General features: G+C 38.3%; 1 long non-coding RNA gene across 4 annotated transcripts in view; it reads right to left on the bottom strand.

Annotated features, from left to right (window-relative positions):
* LOC141739308 (uncharacterized) overlaps window positions 1-15,311 on the bottom strand; it is a 31,975-nt gene extending 16,664 nt beyond the window's left edge. The window contains exon 1 of one of the 4 annotated variants that reach the window (XR_012585661.1): window positions 15,110-15,311. This is a non-coding gene — a long non-coding RNA (uncharacterized LOC141739308). The remainder of the gene's footprint in view (window positions 1-15,109) is intronic. The other 3 variants (XR_012585662.1, XR_012585663.1, XR_012585664.1) reach the window with 3 other exon arrangements.
* Between the last annotated feature and the right edge of the window lie 3,746 nt (window positions 15,312-19,057).

The raw sequence follows: 19,057 nt of genomic DNA, 5'->3' as shown, positions 1-19,057 counted from the left end.
GAAAAATACCTGTTGATTAGGCAGCTGAACGGTGAGGAACCTTCCATCCAGAAAGGCACAGAGCCCATTAGCAACACTTCTTGTGTGTTGCCTTTGCTGATAAAACTTCAAGGCAACAAAACAGGAAACTGTGGTTAAGTACCAACAAGAAGTATCAACACACTCACTGAAATTCAGCCAACCTCCAAGCTATTATAAAATATTGCATAATCTTGATATTATACTTGTCATTAAAGAGCAGTTGTACTGTCACAATTGTGACAGTCTAAGGAAATGAGCAACGCAAAATCTAGAGGAAGAAGGAATCCTATCATCAGCTGATATGATTAAAAAAAAAAGACAAGCTTTTAAACACAGAAGTTTATCTTTGGATCCCTTGCGATGAAGACAAAAATATATTATGACAGCTACTGGCAAGCGAAACAATGGAAACACAGAATAATTCGTTAACATCAAGACTTGTGCTCTTGATCTGAGCATATTACTTTTTCCCTAACTTGACATAGAACTTTAAAGGATTAGCAAGATACTAACGTTCCTAAGATCTCTCGTATGATAGAACAAAAATGTTATGAAGGGGATAGGAAGTAATCTTGAAGAAAGAGCTCAAGCATATTCCAAAACAATATTAGTAGCTCAATGTCTCCACTTTCAAATCGCAGAATTGTTGAGGCTGGAATGGACCTCTAGAGATCTTCCTGCCCAAACACCCTGCTCAAGCAGGGTAACATACAGCAGGTTGCCCAGGACCATGTGCAGTCAGGTTTTGAAAATCTTCATATACAGAGAAGTCACAAACTCTCTGGGCAACTTGTTCTAGCATTAGACCACCTCACAGTAAAAAAAAAAAAAAAAAAAAAAAAAAAAAAAGTGGTTTCTTGTTTCGCCTTTTTCATATGGAATTTCATGGTTTTTACTTTGTGCCTGTTGTCTCTTGTCCTGTCATAGAGCACCACTGAGGAGAACCTGGCTCACTCTTCGTTCCTTCCCATCAGGTATTTATACACATTAATAACATCCCCCACCAGAGCCTTCTTTTTTCCAGCCCCAACTCTCATTCTCTCCAGAAAGATACTCCAGTCTCTGAATCATCTTTACGGCCCCGCACGGGAGTTGCTCCAGTCGGACCATTTGTTTTTTGTGCTGAGGAGCCCAGAACCAGACCCAACATTCCAGATGTGGCCGCCCCAGTGCTGAGCAGAGAGGAAGGTTCCCTTCCCTCAACCTGCTGGCAACACTCCTCCTCACACAGCCTGGGATGCTGTAATCATTTTTCAAAGTTCATTGTAGGTCAGTTCTTTTCTGGTGCTTGTTCAAGAATCTAGAATGGAAAATAAAACTGTTCCTTCAATAAAAATAAAATCACACTCTACATATTCAGACACAGTCACCATTTGTTTACTAGGATACATTTTGTGCACCACATACTGAAGGTTAGCTGCTGTAGAACTCGGCACGTGGGGTCCCGTGTCCTATTTTGAAAAGTAACAAGTCCACTTTGTTCTAGCAGCAAACATACCACATCCAGAAAGCAGCCGCCACACTACATCCAGATAGCTGCAGCCACCATGGAGTTCCTTACAAAGCAAGAAAAACTACAGAAAAATTATAGACCAACAAATACTTCTATGTTATCAAAAGACACTTGGGTGGGGATTTTTTGGGGGTGGTGCAATTATGTCTATACTTCAGGGCTTTTAATGTCTATAACTGATACAACTTAATGATATGAATGAATAATTTTAGGCTAATTATTACAGAAACATTTTGTAACACCAGGTATATTTTTAGCACCGAGCTCCATCCCATTGCAATGCTAATAAGAGAAATTCTTCTTCCTAGATTTGGCACACAATGTGTATATATATGTGAGGGATAAAGCTGTGTGAGGAACAGGAAAGACTGGATTGATTGGCCTGCTGGAAATTCTGCTTTCATTTACAAGGCTTCTCATGAAGGTAAATCGTGAGTGATCCCATAATTCTGAGTTGAAAAGCTCAGAACTGCTCATCTGAATGAAAATTAAAACCTCCCTTTTTATTTTTTTTTTCGAGACACTAGATGCCACTAGTAAAGTATCTGCTTCAGTGCTGTCCTTCCCAATGAATGTATCAGAGCAGCAGAAGAGTAAGATTTTTTTTTATTAGAGTAAGACTTCTTTCACTCACAGCTAAATTAAGAATAGAATAACTTCTGTAAATTCTTAAAATTATTTCATAAGGATTTGACCTACATAAGGGAAGGCAGACACCAATCAACTTTATATTTTTTTTAAATTTAATCTTGCCCATAATTATTTGAGACAGCTTTGTTGTTTTTTTGTTTTTCAATTTGAGAGACAAGATACTTCTAGAATAGTTCATACATTCATGACTGGAGAGAGATGTGGAAATTTCAGGTGACAGATCACATAGCCAATAAACAGTTACGGAATTGCTAACTAAAATGGAGATTTCTCAAGTGTGTTGTGAGTAATGTAATGCCTGCATCAATATTCCATGTAAAAAAATCACCAGAATTACATTATTGATTTGACTAAATTTATTACTATTGTGATGATTCCGATCCATTGCTTTTGAAAACAATTTTAAATTAATAGCAAAAATATATTCTAGGTAATATGCTTCTGGGAGATTACTGTGCTTCTCAGCTGGTTAAATCCACTCAACCTTCAGTGTAGGGCTGCAAACGCTTCTAAATTGTGTAGCAGTCTCCCACAGAAATCATCAAGAGTCATGTCTTATTGCTTTCATAAAATGTGGTTTACACCTCTCTTGAGTAATTGAATTTTGCTAGGGTTATGGGCAGGCTGCATATTTCTGTGCACCAAAATACTATGCAGCCCTTGGGAAAAAGCAGTTCTTTCTATTGTATGAAGTCTAATCAGAGATTACTTTGTGAAATTTATGCTGGACATTTTTCACTCTAAAATGTTAATTAACAAGGAGATGAGTTTGTCTGGGAGAAAGAAAAGTCCCATAGAGTTATAACTGCTCTTAGAGAGGTTCAGAAAGGTTTATTTCATATTATATAAATATTAAGCCTCCAATATATTCCCTTACTGGTATAAGTATAAAACAACTCTCTCTACTGAAAAAAAAAAAAATTCCTACAGTCAGGTCAAAATCTGACACCTGATGGAGATCACAAATGAAGTGCCAAGTGCATTAGCAGGGTTTTCCCTAATGTGGATAAATACTAAGAACTAAAGGAACCATCAAATTATTCACAGAGATGCACAAGCATATTTGGAAGCAGACCAAAAGATAGATAGGTAGGTAGGTAGATATCCGTAGATGCAAGTATCAGAATGAATTAACAAGCAAACAAACAGGAAAGCTTGATCACACATGGCAAGGAGAACAGGCAGAGGACTGAAATTATAGACAACTTGTGACACTCAGTAGTCCATACCTATCAATGAACTTTTGCTCACTGACTTTAATGAGTTACGGAGAAAACCTCAGTTCACTATTTTTTCTCCCCGGATTGTGGAAATAACAACACAGAACAATTTTTGCTTGGTGCTTAATATATTGAGCACAAGAGGGAGAGAACTGAGTTCTATCCAAACAACTGAAACAGCAGGAACAAAGTCGTATAAAACAAGTCGGCATCATATCTTCCCTTGTGAATGCAGTGCATGTTTAAACTAACAATGTCTCCGAGTTGTTTAATCCTCTGCCTCATTTTCATTAGTTCTATTTTGCTTCTGTAAGAGTCCTGGCAGGTTATTAAACAAAGTACTATTCAGCAAATAAATAGCGTAAAAAGCTACAATGTAATTACTTAAGTCTTAAGTGCAATCAAGACTGGCATGCTTTAAAATGTTTATATTGCTACGCACATACCAGGAAAATCTTACAATTTCATATATCTTAACATCATTGATCTTAACAACATCTTGAACACTGCATGTCCTCACTAGTGAAGCCAAGGCTGCTTGGAAGGCTGAGGCTGCTGTTGACCAGACACCAGTTTAGTAAATCTTGCCACAGCACAGCTCAGCCACATCGCTAGCAAAGATCCAGCAAACCATGTTATACACCAGATGTTTTGTAACACAAGAGCAGTATTGTCAGGCTGACCCTCCCTCCTCACCGTCTTCAGGACGGTGGTATTGAAGACAGCTCTCTGAGAGCTCCCATTCCCACCAGGTATTCCCAAGCCAGCTAGATATAAGCAAGCAGCACTCCTACTTGTCACAAGGCATGATCCCACTTCCTGGAGAGTGCAGCACCAGAATCCATTGGAAAACCTAAGGACATGAGTTTGTTTAGTAACAATTTATTAGAGATGATAATTAAACATTTCACATTGCCCTCAAAACCTTAACAAGTATTATACCAAGATAAGTAGACTGTACAACTTACTTGCAGACTGCTGAAGAAATGCACTGTCATCTACTTTGATCACAAAACTTGAATAAAAGCAAAGTTTGTACGTTTTGGAAATTTTCAAAATTTCCACTTTGTTCCAATAGATTTCCTAAAGCATTTGGGAAAGTTTAAAGAAGTATTTCAGCGCAGCACTGAAATTGCAATTGTGGGCAATGATGTTTCCAGGAAGTATCAGACAAGGCTTTTTTTTTTCACCTATGTGAGTCAATTCATGTGAATCAAGGAAACATTTAAGAACATACATGCAAAAAGCCACAAGGAAACAAAATATTCAATATTAATAAGTTTACAGAAGCAGAACGTATCAAATGGACACTCTGTCTTGAGTCCAGGACAGCAGAGAGGAATTGCAGAATATGTTATGCGTGTGCAGAGCCCAGGTATGCACAGCAAAGTCAAATAAAAAGTCTACAAGCCCAGATAACTGCACTATGAGTGTCCATTTGAAGTAGCACCCGAAGAAAAACTAGGTACCCATTTCTACAGCTGAGTATATTGACACATTGGTTCTTAAATTCAGTTTGCTTTCTAACAGTCGCATCTATCATGACGCCCTAAGGAAATATAAAACTATCTTTTAGTTGCACTGATCTCATGCAGAGAAATCCTGGAAAGCAGCCTCAGGCAGTGACAAAAAATTTATCCTTCACAATAACCTGATCAGTAAGACATATCCAAGGAAAGAGGGCAAACTAATTCTTACAAATTTTCCTTTTTTACAGCCAACACCACGACACAACCCTCGCATAATAGCGCTAATTTCAAAATATGTCAGCTACACCTGTCCTTCCACAAAGCATCTGAAACTCTTAGGTGTGTCATAAAATGAGCAAGTAAAGCAGTCAAAAATGTTACAAAATATCCACAATTCCAGTTGTTGCACAAAAAAATCAGTTCTAAGAATGTGGTTGTTAACACTGCATATCTCTATATATTCTCAAACAGAAGGAAGTTTTAATTTGTAAATTTAGATTCCTATCCTCTTTTCAAGGCAATTAACATTACAGAAGTTATAATGTAGTAGTCATTGTTATTCGTGCATCAGGGCTGGTTAAAAACTCAGTTTATTTTACACCCTGCATAGTCTTCAGTCCAGCTGTTCATTTTTCTATGAATTGTAACTCAATTTCTAAGGATAAAGATTAAGTTCACGGAACCCTGTCTACTCCTCTGAAGTCTGTATTTGAAATTCAACCTTAAAAAAGTCCACACTTTCCGAAAGCGTGATCGCATCTATTCATTCTACTGCTGAGTCTTGCCATTCTTAGTCGATATGGTTCGTCACAATTTGCGGGTCATGTTCTGCTTGTATTTACACCAAGGTACATCTGGAACAACTTGGAACTGCAGAATAAATACAGTGTAGATGATAAAGGAAGTTTTCTATTAGAAAAATGAAAGAATTGCTTTTAGAATAAATCTGTGGAGAGAATAAAAACAAGATGCTGAGCTGGAGATCAATTTCATTGCTTTGGGTTGAAACCACAGAAGTCTAACTAAGTATATGGCACACCCACGTGCTGACCTGCATTAAGCCCTATTTGTTATTTGATTAGAGCTCCAGAGCCAGATTCTGATCTCTGTCCCAGACCGTGTAAATCCTGCCTGTGAAAAGACACACACCTTCCCACCATGTGGGACAGGGAGAAGGAGGAAAACACCCCCCATCCTCCCCAAAACCATGCAAGAGGTCTCCAGTTTGAAATTACTTATCCTCACCAGACAACTACATAGATTGACCATTTGTCCTTGCCAGCTTTGCCAATTTACCCAAACTTTTTGTGTCCCAGCTTAACTTTTAAAGTTGTCTCAGCACTGATTTTTCCCTCCGGCAGTGGCAGTGCCTCATTTTTCTCTTAGAACTGTGGTGCGTATTTTTGCTTTCACAGAAATCAACTATGGATCATTTTAGACTTAGCCTGGACAGAATAGGCTTACATGATGAAGTTGCCCTCAGGCACCCAAGGATGCAGTCTCTTTGTAGAAGATAAGGTACTCACCCAGCAAAACACGTGTTTCCAGCAAAAGAGGGTGTTATTACTAACATTTCCTCTCCAATGGGCTTGCCAGAGCTCTCTGTCTCAATCAGTATCTATTCAACTCCTCTCCAGGTACGTCTGGGACCCTGCTGGCTCAGGATGCTCCCTACATCCAAACATACTGCACAAATACATGCTGCAAGAGTGGCGAGGTGTAACAGGCTTGTGGACAGCCCTTTGAAGAGTGCAGAGGGGACAAGTGTGGCCCTGGCAGGGAGTTTTCCTTCATCACTCCTCTTTCTAAGAATCAATCACAGTTTGCCCCTTGTAAGGTCAATGTCTCACACTCTTGTGCTCAGGACCATCTAACAAACGTGGCCTTCTGTTCCCAAACATCAGCTGAACTACACATAAAGTTTTGCTTTAAAAAAAGTAGTACCTTTTCTGAATGTACTCAGAAAGAGGTTTCACTTCCATAACTGCTGGACTTAAGACAAAATTTTTATTTCTGTGAAGAAGAAACTTCTCTTCAGTCATCTCCAAGCAGCTCTATAGCAAGAAGCTAGGAGAGCAAGAGGAGCACAGAAACATGTGAGAAGATATGAACATTTTGTGGATTAGTTTCAATAGGCACAGAAGTTGATGAGCATTTATAACAAACATAAGTGAATCCCCCCGGATACCTATTGCTCGGTATCCATAAATAAAAAACCTAAGATGGCTTTCTGCAGTTGCATCTCCTTACATTTTGTCACTATGAATTGCAAACATGATACAGCAACGGGGTCCAATTTTCAGATAGACAGAACCCAATAAGTGCAAAAAAGTTGCAATTAAAAAAAAAATAATCTTTCCACAATTTATTTTTCAACGCACTTTCCTGAAAAGATGAATATCTCAGTGTGGAAATAGTATGTCACAACACTTTCATAAATTAAATTTACTATTCAAGAAAAACTAATCTTCCAATAACAAAATTGGCAAATCAAAGGTCCTTATAAATATATTTACATTGGAACTGCTTGTCAGTGATTCATTTCTTTTTAGGAGCCATAATTCCTTCCCAAATGAAATACCGCCTCTATTATAAAAAGTGTAGTTTTGTGTAGTATCATAGACATTCATCCAAGTATGTCTGCATATATGAACTTCAACTTCCTCTCCAGAGTAGTTCAACCAAATTCCATGCTGTCAAGGACAAACCCTGTAATCTTTCATAGTTTTTATCTGCTATTTAAAGTCTCTGCATATCACAGGGTTGTCCTTGTCCTCATGTCACTTTTCTCTCAGTGCCTAAAGAGAGACCTGTTTTCTCTCAGTGTCACTTCTCTTCTCTGTAATGCCATTTTCAGTAGATAAAACACTGGCTAAGCTTAAGAGAGTCCCTAGAAAGTAGAAGCAATGGCACCTTTCCAAAGACTCAACCGTACATCATTCAGTGCAGTTCTGGGTACAAGTCTATTGCTCCACATCAATCCCAAGAGCAGAATAGTAGCAGTAGTAACAATGACATTATGAAATACTTTACAGAGCCTTCCCTGATCTTCCTGAAAAAGGCAGACACACTACTGTTTTACTGATCTCTGGTATTGCTTCACTTCCCTCCTTACATCTAGGTGGCCTAAGTGTCCAGAAATAAACTGTAAAGGGAAAGATATAGGATGGGATTGCTGCTTTTGTTCTACATGCCCAAAATCTTAACCCCCAAGAAACTGACTCTATTTCCATCCTCTCCTTCCACTTAACTAACTCAGCGTCATGATCACTAGATGTTGGAAGGCTGTCCCTTAGCACTGAAAGTGATTTCACACAAGTAAAATGGAAACTTACAAACTGGGCATTCATTTTCGATCATCACTTTTACTGGATTCTGCACCTTTCTTCCAGAGATACTGATACACATTAGAAGTATTTCCTCTGTATTTTTTGTTATTTTATTAATATTAATATGGAAGATAATGTAAAAAGAATAATAATGTTCTGCAGTGAAATGGAGCAATCAGGAAGATCCTTTTTTTATCATGGTTTTATTTGGAACATGATAGGGAAGTTTATGGACTAAAGGTAAAGAAAATGTTTTGAAGGATTGTCAGGAGCAACTGAAATATGCTTGGCTAATACCATATTTCCATCTTATATGATGGAAATCTGTCTCTCCTTTGGATAAATGCCCTATTCCTAGTGTAAAGGAAGCACTCTGCATAGGAAAAAGGGTATGGTACAACAAGTGAGAAGAAAAAAGTGTTCCATAGAAATTGTCAAAGATGACTTACAGATCACATGTAAGTCAGCATTAACCCAAAATTTACATCTTCTCTGATAGCCTGTCAGTATTTGACTGTCCAGATTGATGTTTAACTGTTCATACTGATGCTTTTCTTGCAAGGCAAAAAAAAAAAAAAAAAAATGTTTTTTCACTGTTTCACTTTCCTGACAGCTTCTGCAACACGCTCTGATTTTACTGGGCCCAAGTAGATATAGGTTCAACAAATTCCTCACAAAACAGTTGTGTTGTTATCAAAAATGTCAGATTACATCCACCTCACAGTGAAACACAATAACCTTAGAAAACGCTAAAAAAAAAAAATATTTCTCTACTAAGGAACTAATTCTACTCTCTCCCTTCTGACTACCCAAATCAAGGCATCCAGTGTCTAGAGTAACCTTTGTAGGAAGAACTGGAAAGCAGAACTGAAAAACTGAACTGGAAAAGATTCAAAGAGGAATAAGAAAGGCCCTCAAAACACTATAGAAAACAAGCAGGAACATTGCAAGAAATAGGAAAGAAGCCAAGCAAACTGATCAGAACCAAAAATCTGCACAGAAGAGCAGCCTGGGGAAGAAAAAAGAAAAAAAAAAAAGGGAGAATGTAATATTTCAGCAAGAGCAAAAATCAATTTTATATTCCACTGATATACCAGCATTTAGGGAAAAAAAGTAGAAGCTTTAAGAGTTGGAGCAGACATTTTTATTAAGAAGAGGTAGAAAGGAAGGCATAATTGGATAGAAAGTCCAAAGAGTGAGAAAACTCTGACAAGCCTGAGACTTCAAAGTGAAAGCTGCTGGAAACAGGCAGTCAGAACTGTAACATACCCGGACTTCGCATATAACATCTGCACAGCTTTATCCACAAATACAGAGCAGAGCTAGCAAGATACGCATCTACAGTAGCACAGCAATTTCAAAAGCTTTCTGCACCCAATGGTACTTGCTGGATTACTCTGCTTGCTCTATGTGTGACTATTCAGAAGCTCTCATGATATCACTGAATTTACAGCAAAGTCAGTAATCCTCATTAAGGACAACAACTTTCCATGGGATTTATCAATATTTATGGCAATTCACAGACACGAGTTGGCCAGGCTCCACTTTTAAACAAGGAAAGAGAAAACAAAAAGGTTTGGTTTTCTTTTATCTGAAGAGACAAAGAATATGAAAAAGCTGGCGTATTCGGTATTAGTTTTCTGTCAAACTGGCAGGAGAACAAGCTACAGTTCTCCATCTGGGTGAGGAATTCCATTTACTGGATAAAAAAGAAAGTAATTTTGAAAGGCTGTGGATTTCTCTACTGAACGCTTCTGTTTCACAGGAGGAAAGAAACGGTTTGTAAAGTTAAAAAGCCACAAACCACTGCTTTGTGTTATGAGAAAATATGCAGATTAGTAAATTAGTTGTTAAAAACAAATTGAAAGGCTTTTATATACATCATTGCTCACTACTTAACGCATAGTTCTCCTGCAAAAAGTAGAGCTGCAGTTGAACTTCCCTAGTGCTACCAGTTTTCTGGGTTTGACAGGTTTCCTTCATCCTAGTTGGCAGGAGTTTAAACAAGAGATCAACCCTGTTCAAGTAAAAATACAATTGGGTAACAGATCAGTACCCTATAAAAAAAAAATCAATTACAAATAACTATTAATAGCCCTTTCCCAACCTCAGCCTATTACAAGGAAAAAACAAATTACAAAAAACACCAAAAAAACCCCACAACAACCCAGCACAACAGTTTTGAGTAACAACTGTTTGAAATGTATAGTTTAAATTAGGATTACAGAAACATACCTCAGTTTAATCAACCAAACCATTAAGCATATAAATAGCTTACATATCATTATGACAAGTATGTTTTGACATAAGTTCTTGAAGGAAGGTTTAACAGTTCAGATCATGGAAATCTTATCAGAAGTCAGTCTATAATCAAATTTCCAGAGCTTCAATTTTCTTTTAGTACAGCATGCAAGGGAAGTTACTGGAGGGGAAAAATTGATCAAGAAATAGAACTTGTTTCCCAAACAAACAACAGCTTGTAATTTTGCTCATGACAGTAAAAGTGGTGGTAGGTTAGAAATTCTTGCACTGGTCACTGCAAGTCTCCTTTGTAGGAACAGGATAAATAATTAATTTGGTTGGCAAGGACCTTTGGAAAGGATCTGTGGAAGCCCTCTCATCCAACCCCCAAGTCAAGTTAGCACAGGATCCTCAGGACCTTGTCCAATCAAGTTCTGAGGATCTCTAAGGATGGAGTTTCCAAGGCGGGAGTTTCCACACCCTCTCTGGGCAATTTTTTCTAGCTTTTGACCATACTCACAGTTAAAAAAAATAATTCCTACTATTTCATTGAAGTTTTGCAAATTCCAACTTGTGTCCATTGCCTCCTGTCCTACCACAATGCACCTGAGAAGCGTCTGGCTCCATCTTCTCTACACTGACTAAGCAGACAGATATCAGTAAGATTCCCCTTTAGTCTTTTTTCCTCAAGGCTCAACAAATTCAGTTCCCTCAGCCTCTCTTCACATGTCCTGTGCTAAAGCCCCCTGATCATATGGAGGCCTTCTGCCAGGCTTGCTCCAGGTTGTCAGTGTTTTCCTTGTACCGTTTTCCTTATTCTTTTCATTGCTGTCATTAAAAATAAAAGAGCTTCTTGCACCAAATTGTCTATTAGCTTTACCGTAGGAGTATTTCAACAATAAATTACAAAGAACTCTAGCTTTATTAATAACCAAATAGCTTGACATGATAAATGAATCACTAAGGGAAGAAGAGAAGGAAAGAAAATCCTCAGTTAGTGGATTTCCAATTTCAGTTTTAGTTCTAATATTATCTGAGGCTGTAACAAAGCTCTGACATTTATATTGGCTGAGGACTTAACCCCAAGACAGATCTAATGTGAGTCAGAAGACTGCTTTTCAAAGCCAGAAAAGGATCTGATAGCCAAGCAACCAGTTCATTTTATATTACAGAAGAGATTTGTGGTCTTTTGCTGGATGCTTCCATCATAGCACTGTTACATTTCCTTAAGTTCCTACTGAATACAGTGTATTTTTTTCCAGAAACTAGACTAGTACAATAAATTGAAAAATACAGTTTTTCTTGTATCTTGTTACAGAGATTCCAGTCTGAATTGAAGCTCAAATACTTCTTGAACAGAAATTGTAAATGAACCTAACAAAAACCAGAAAAGTTACTGCTCAAAGATTTTAGTGAAACAAATATGATTTGATGATGTTATTTTAAAATCGTCAATAAGTAACAAAAAAGAAAATGAAATTTTGACAAAGTAAAAATTAAATTATATAGGTTGTAATTTGTTTCCTTTAGAAAAAAAATACAGCCATTCACTGCAGTAGAGCGTGTTACTGCCACCTCTTGATGTACAAAATATTCTGAATTTCTCCCTGTAAGGGGCTTAAGGCAGCCTCATCAAATTGTAGGTTTAGGATACAGAATAACAGCAGAGTAACACATACAAACAAGTAGTACAATTATCTGGGTTGAGAAGAGAGTAAGTCCAGTAGATTCAGCAGTATTGGGCTGAAATTAATATCTGGGCACAGAAAGACTTACGTAGCCATGGTTACCAGGCAGGCTGGCAGGAAACAGGCAGGGCTGCTTCTCTGGACCAGAGACTCAGACCAGCAGGTGCAACCAGGGAATCCCAAGTTCCCCAAGCAGACTGTCCTCTGTTATGGTTGAGTCGCAGAAGCATGATCTGGGCTTATCAACTAGTCATCCCATCCCACCGCTGCTCCCATGCTGGCTTCACTCCTTTGTACACGGTGGTTGGACGCTACCTTTAGTGGCGTGCCATCACCATATGGGGCTATAAGCGTGCGCTCCATCACATATGGAGCGTGCGCTCACCAAGTGGAGCTATAGATGTGAAAGGTATGGAGTCACAATGTGGAGAACTGTGAAGCAATACTAGCCCCACACTCCATGTAGAGAAAAAAAAAAATGTTTCTGAAGATGACAAAATGTGCAGCTGCCAAAAATTGTCTTTATTTTCAACAGCTTAAAATGAATTTATGAGAATTTAATAGTTTATCATTTTGATTTTTTAAAGCATTTTCTATTGGACATGATGGAAGATTTTTGTAATGTGCCTTCTTACTTTCAGTGGCCAGCTTGAAGAAGGAACTGATCAATTTTTCTGGAGAAAAATAAAAGACTTGTAACAGTCTTGAGGCAGAGCCTGAACTTTCACACTTCCGTTTGAAGTTTTACATAAACCAACAGTTTAAAACCACTGTTTAAATGCAACTTCAGAAGACAGGCACCTGAATGTAGACATTTCTCCAAGGCTGGCCAAAGGCCCAGTTTCATAGCTTATGCACAGAGAAGTCCATTTATTCCCATCAACAGTGGTTACGGTTACATGTGCTCAGGAACAATGATACACATCCCTTCTCCTCTTCAGAGCATTCACACACAAACTTCCCGTTCTGCCTGTGTCTCAAAGGAGAAAAATAGTACACAGTTTCCTTTTAAAATTGTAACTATCACAAGAAGATTATGGGGTCTTCACAGCAGGAGGACTCTAGACCAGAGAGGTAGATCTGCTGATTGATCCTGGGTCTGGCCCTTTCTCAGCCCTTCAGCAGAAGACTACTTATTTTTTCCCATCTGGTCTTTTTAAGACAGAGGACCAGCATATAACGTGTCTCCAAATGCCAGACTGATAACTCCAACCAAAAGGATACTGCAGAGAGATGAGTTGACCTAATCCCCAGATCACTTTTCAGTGTATGTGAAACCATCAGCTTCATGTGGTGAGGAGTCTATTCCCATTTGCACATGAAATGACTGAAGAATACCTATGTGCTCCAGCTGGATAAGGATCCTCATTCTTTTGGACCCTGAACTACCCATGCAAGGATTATGAGCTAGGCTGCTCAATTCTTTTTTGACCAGTGTGTTTCTAAGCAAGCACAGAGGCACAGCTATAAACACCTAGCAGACTTACAAATTACTATATACATACCACTTGAGTGAATCTCCAGCACTAACCATCATAGAAGGCTTCAGGCCAAGACAGAACAGATGCCTTGATATGTGATTTTCAGGCTATTTAAAATGTGTTCATTTTATATGACAGAAGCCCAGATTATTTAAAGAAGCTTTTAAAGTGTCAAAATAGTTTTGAATTCTACATTTAAATGCATATAACTTTTGAAAAAAGAATACCTAGCTTACTAATTCATAGGAATACAGGGCAAACTAGAAAGAACCTCTAACATCTAGTCCATAGCTATTAGAACAATTACTGGGGGTGGTGGAATAGTACAGAAAATGGACCACAAAGTGATGAGGTTCACTTGTTTTCCCTGAATATCGCTTCCTATCAGAGACAAAATAGCAGGCGCAGTGGACCACTGCTGACAAAATTTTCAAAATGTGAAGTGACTCATTTCATTTTCTTGTTCTTAGCTCTCCTGAAAAGTTATCTAAAAAGTCCCATCAATGTTTTTGTGACATTTAAGTAGTTCTTCATGCTAGGTACCATTCACTTTCCATTATTTGGAAACCGTATCTTGGTACCTACATTTCAGCAACTTAAGCACAACATTTTCCTTTCTTAACAGGCTCTCTATTCCTCAGATCAGCCCAGAAGTCCTTTCCAGCTCCAATTGAGCAACGTGTGACAGAAACACACCCAAAATTCCTGATGGAGCCTCACCAGTTTCTTTACTACAGCCTTAAGAGTTCCCAGCCTTCACTAGAAGCTCCTCACCTGATACACACTAAAACTACACTTGCCTTTTTCTTTACCATATCATTTAGTTTCTCATTCATCCTATCATTGCCTCATACTTCTTAAGTCCTTCTCCTCCCGCAGATATTTTTGTCCTTAAAGACTAATAACAGGAACAACACAACCTTGGGACCTTGCCCTAGTGAATATCATTATACTTCTATTACTGTCTCCTCTAGGTGACCCTATTCTGCTATATGTTATTCTGATCCTCCTCTCTACTGAGGAGCACTCAAAGCTTTGTGTTATAAATAATGCTCTCTTACTTTGTGCTCCAAGGTCCTTAATGAAATTAAATATTAAATTAAAACTCTCTTCAGATTCATCTCTTCCTTTTCAAATAATTGCCAAGATGCTTTTGAAGATTTCATCCAAGGATGTAAACAAGTATTGATTTGGCACACATTCATTTTAAGAAGAACTACAAAAGATTGTGCCATTTTAGAGTAGCACCATAAATGCTGTAGAAAAAAAATTACATCACTGGAAAGGCACTTTTAAAAGACGCAATTAAATTCCTTATCCAGTCTATCACTATCACAGTCACTTTTAAGTACAGGAATTAGGGGACTAGGGCTAGGTGTGAGTCAAAATCCCTTGGAATTTGATGACCAGACCTTCACATACACAAAAGGTGGAGCAATGCTGAGGTGTCATCCAAATAATACCATGAGAAAAAGAAAACAATTGCAAGTTCTTACCTTTGTAGGACTGGAAGGAACCACTAGGCTTTATTTCTGGCAGAGGTCACATATTAGGAGACATGGAAACTTATTCAAGCCCCAAATATTTCCCTCTGCATGAGCATTAACTTGAAGAGAGTTTGTCTATGACATCAGATTCACCTCTAATGTCACTCTTAGAGATGCTGAAATATGAGAGCAATCACTCCCCAGTCGCTTCACTACCGCAAGATACTGACCCCAATAATAGAGCGCGAGGGATTTCCAGCTTCCCTGATTAGCACAAGCAGAGCATTGCTCCCCTTTCTCTCTGTCAGCACCATGTCCTCCCACGTCCTTGCGCTCCTCACAGCCACATAATTATTGTGCTAACAAGCAATATAATCACTTGCATGTCCCAGGGTTGTAGGGACTGCTTGCATGCCCTACATAGACTTCTTTCCCATGCCATACAACAGGCAAGTTTGTCAACTGAAATCAGAGGCAAGCAAAGAAACAGAAAAGAACCCTGCACCAGGATTCTCTTTTCTATTAATGCTTGCAAGAGAATCAGCCACCCACTTCCATGCAGTCTCCAGGGCTGTATGAGCTCTCTCCAGTGAGGCCAGTCACAGGCAGACAGAGGCAATCAGGCAAGGAGCACCAGGGGGGAGCCAAAGGATTCCCCCCACCTCCCCTTGGAGGTTGACATGGTTTAGACATTATCTTTAATGTAAAAATCTCAGTTCTTCACTTCCCAAGGATGACTTACCCCTAGTTACCAATGAAAGGAAGAGAACAAAAAAAAAAAATACCAACCCCGCCCTTACCCCCACCAAAAGGGACAGGGCAATTAGATGGTTGCTTGGATACACCAATTAAGGGATGAAATACAGATTTTCTCTCAAGATGGCAAACAGACATGGTTGTTTCTCCACAGAGAGATCACGATATATCTGACCAACTTTAATCTTCAGTCATGATTTCATTCCATGTGCTCTGCAGAGCAGCTTGTTAAAAGAAAAGTTAAAAATAACTGAACTCTGCATTATGTCCTTATCATCTATTAATACCGACTCTCTCATGAAAACGTTTCTTCCCATTGCAATCAGACTAAAAGAGAGATTGACGTGTCTTGCATTCCATTTAGTGTGCATAATCAGTATGGTATTAAATTGATAAATCATTCTATTAGGCACAGAAAAATTCTAATGTAGATTTTTGAAATATAAATACCTAGAATGAGGAAGAACACTTTTCAAGGAGTTTCAATCCATACAAGCTTACATGCCTGCAAAATGTAATAAAAAAATATGTTCGCAAGTGAAAAAAACTGCTGGATCATCCTCTGTCTCCCATACCACAACAGACAGAAAAATGGACATATGATTCAGGAACAGTGATTTTCCCCCTCCCCCTCTCCCTCTTTTTTCCTGATCTTAAATAAACCATATGAAGGGACTCTAATACTGATGACCATAGAAATACACAATTATAATTATGCAAGGACCATAGATCAAGTAAATAACCAGTTGTTTAAAGAGAAATAAAGGTGAGCACAAAAGCCATAGCAATAACAAGGTAAGCGGAGGCAAGGGAGCTGGTAAGAGGATGGCAATTCTGAAGACAAATATGCCTGACGCTCACTGGCTGCCTACCACCACAAAAAACAAGTGGTAAAGCAAGGATGAGGTAAGCAGGAAGTGGGGAAATTCATAGCTAGCTACAAGGATTTAATCACAGATATAGAGCTTTAGAGGAAAAAATAAATGAATAAAACGCAAGTTAAATTAACAAGTTTATTTGAAATTCACAGTAACAGAAAGAATCCTTAGGAAAAGGAAGAATTCAGACATAGATACTGTGCAAACAACAACCATTACAGTTCTGAAAAAATTCTTGTTTCTACCATCATTTCATAAGTGTCCATTACCCTTATATTTAAGCCACAAGATAAGACACAAATTACGGAGCAAAACAGGAGGTAGGAATGAAAGCAAAGAATATTGCCCTGCCCTAAAAGATTAAATAATTCTGACAGAAAACACCATTTCAATATATTATCTCTCACAGTGCAAGATTTAGAAAACTACCAGGAAGACATTTTCTAGCTTTCATCCCTGACAAGTCAGAAAGAAATAAAACAGAAAAAAATACCACCCACTTTAACACACATTTCAACTGGGTAAATTAAACTGCATTACACGTGACGGGAGGGTGTCCCCCAGCCTCCGTTCTATGTATGCATTTCAAGATAAAAATAGTAGGTTTGCGCTATCATTAATCTGAGAATAAATCAGGCACAGCAGCAGATTAGACAGCTAAATTGTATTGAAACCAATTACAGATATGTGGTAGTGTAAATCTGCAACATTAAGAGTACAGATAAGATCTATTCATATCAAAAGAAATCACAGTAGAAATTTTTAAGGAAACTTTTTTCCTTTTTCTTTTCTTTTTTTTCCTTTTTTGTTTTAAAGATGAATTTTAATTTTCTTCTCCAAACTCTTGTGCCATGAGAGGACAAGAAATCATGATGCTCAAGACTGAAATAAGAGTGCACTCTATTTCCAAGGAGCCTGATGCACAAGAGAGACAAGGGTCTGACCGTTCTCTCATTCTTCGTGCCTGCTGTAAAGCGCTAATGTCAAACGAATGAGGCAAAGCTTTTGGATGCCTAACTAAAAATACATCAATCAGAGACAGGTCAAAGCAGCCATGTGTCAATCTGAATCCAAATTTTCCCATGTTCACCATTTACGTTTTGAGTGCAGGCCTCTGTCAGCTTTACATAACATGGAACTGCTCAGATCCACTGCTGGCTTCTGCGTCCTACTGGGCATCCTTGAAGCACATTCCCAGTGCTACTGGTGGAATCTCCTTTGCATAAAAAGTTTAAGTGAAACAAAATAAAGCTGCGGAATCAATTGCACTTCACCAGTGAGTCAGTACAAATTCTCCTGTGATTCCAGCTGGTCATTAAATGAAGGATCAACCAACCAAACATCTACAAAAATTACTGGCACCAACAGGAGTTGCAGCAACTTCACCTCTTAGGAATTGTCCCAGAGAAGATAATTTATGGTCAAGTAGCTAGATTATGAAACCAGGCATCTGGAGACCTATAGCCTCTATTTCTGGGTCTTGCACTGACTCACAGCCTGACAGCCGGTGGATCACATCACCTCACTGTGTCCTGAGAACAAAGGAAAACTTATTTCCCCAACTTCCCACCATTTTCTGAAAATGAACGGGCACCACGAATGAAATTTTGAAGTACAAGAGTCCAGATAGTTCTGACATAGTCAATTAATACAAAAGAACATTGCTAGAGTAGGTATCCGTCTTATAATCACATAATTAGAAACATTAATGGAAAGAGAGACTGGAGGTGAAATTAAATAGCATTTCTCCGTTAAAATAAATGCATAAAACTACATAACCAGAATTTACATTATCAAGTTTACTAAAAAATCATATCTTTTTTTCTCCCTGACAATATTTGCTTTCCAAACTCCTCTCTCCCCTTTTTCATTCTTGCTGTTGCAAAACAGATTTAGATTCTAGAGCTAGGGTCATTGCGTCATTGCAGTTACTTAAAAGAACTTCCTACCAGGCCAACTTGAGGGACTTTTTTAAAAAATGAATTAACATATGTGCAGTTGCCTGCTGCTCACAGGCTTTTATTCATGTACTCATACCTCAGGTCTTGTGGGGACAAAATCTGTCACTATGTGCACCTCAAGCGTGCAGATAGTGATAAACACAGAATATGAATCACCAATTAAGTAGAGCTGACATTATTCCCTTGTAAAGCATTGTTAGGCCAAGCAGATGTGAGGACTCACTGGATGATCTTAACCATTTTGGATTATGCTTTTTTTAATTAACGAAACAAGACATAACTGATTTCTTACATTCCACATTAGGTTAAAAATAAAACCATGAAGCAAGAAAACACAATTCAGGGAACTGGAAAAAAAAAAA

The sequence above is a fragment of the Larus michahellis genome, chromosome 2 (assembly GCF_964199755.1).
Source record: "Larus michahellis chromosome 2, bLarMic1.1, whole genome shotgun sequence".
NCBI lineage: Eukaryota > Metazoa > Chordata > Aves > Charadriiformes > Laridae > Larus > Larus michahellis.
Note: the sequence above shows the minus strand (reverse complement) of the source record. Positions and strands in the feature narration are given on the sequence as shown.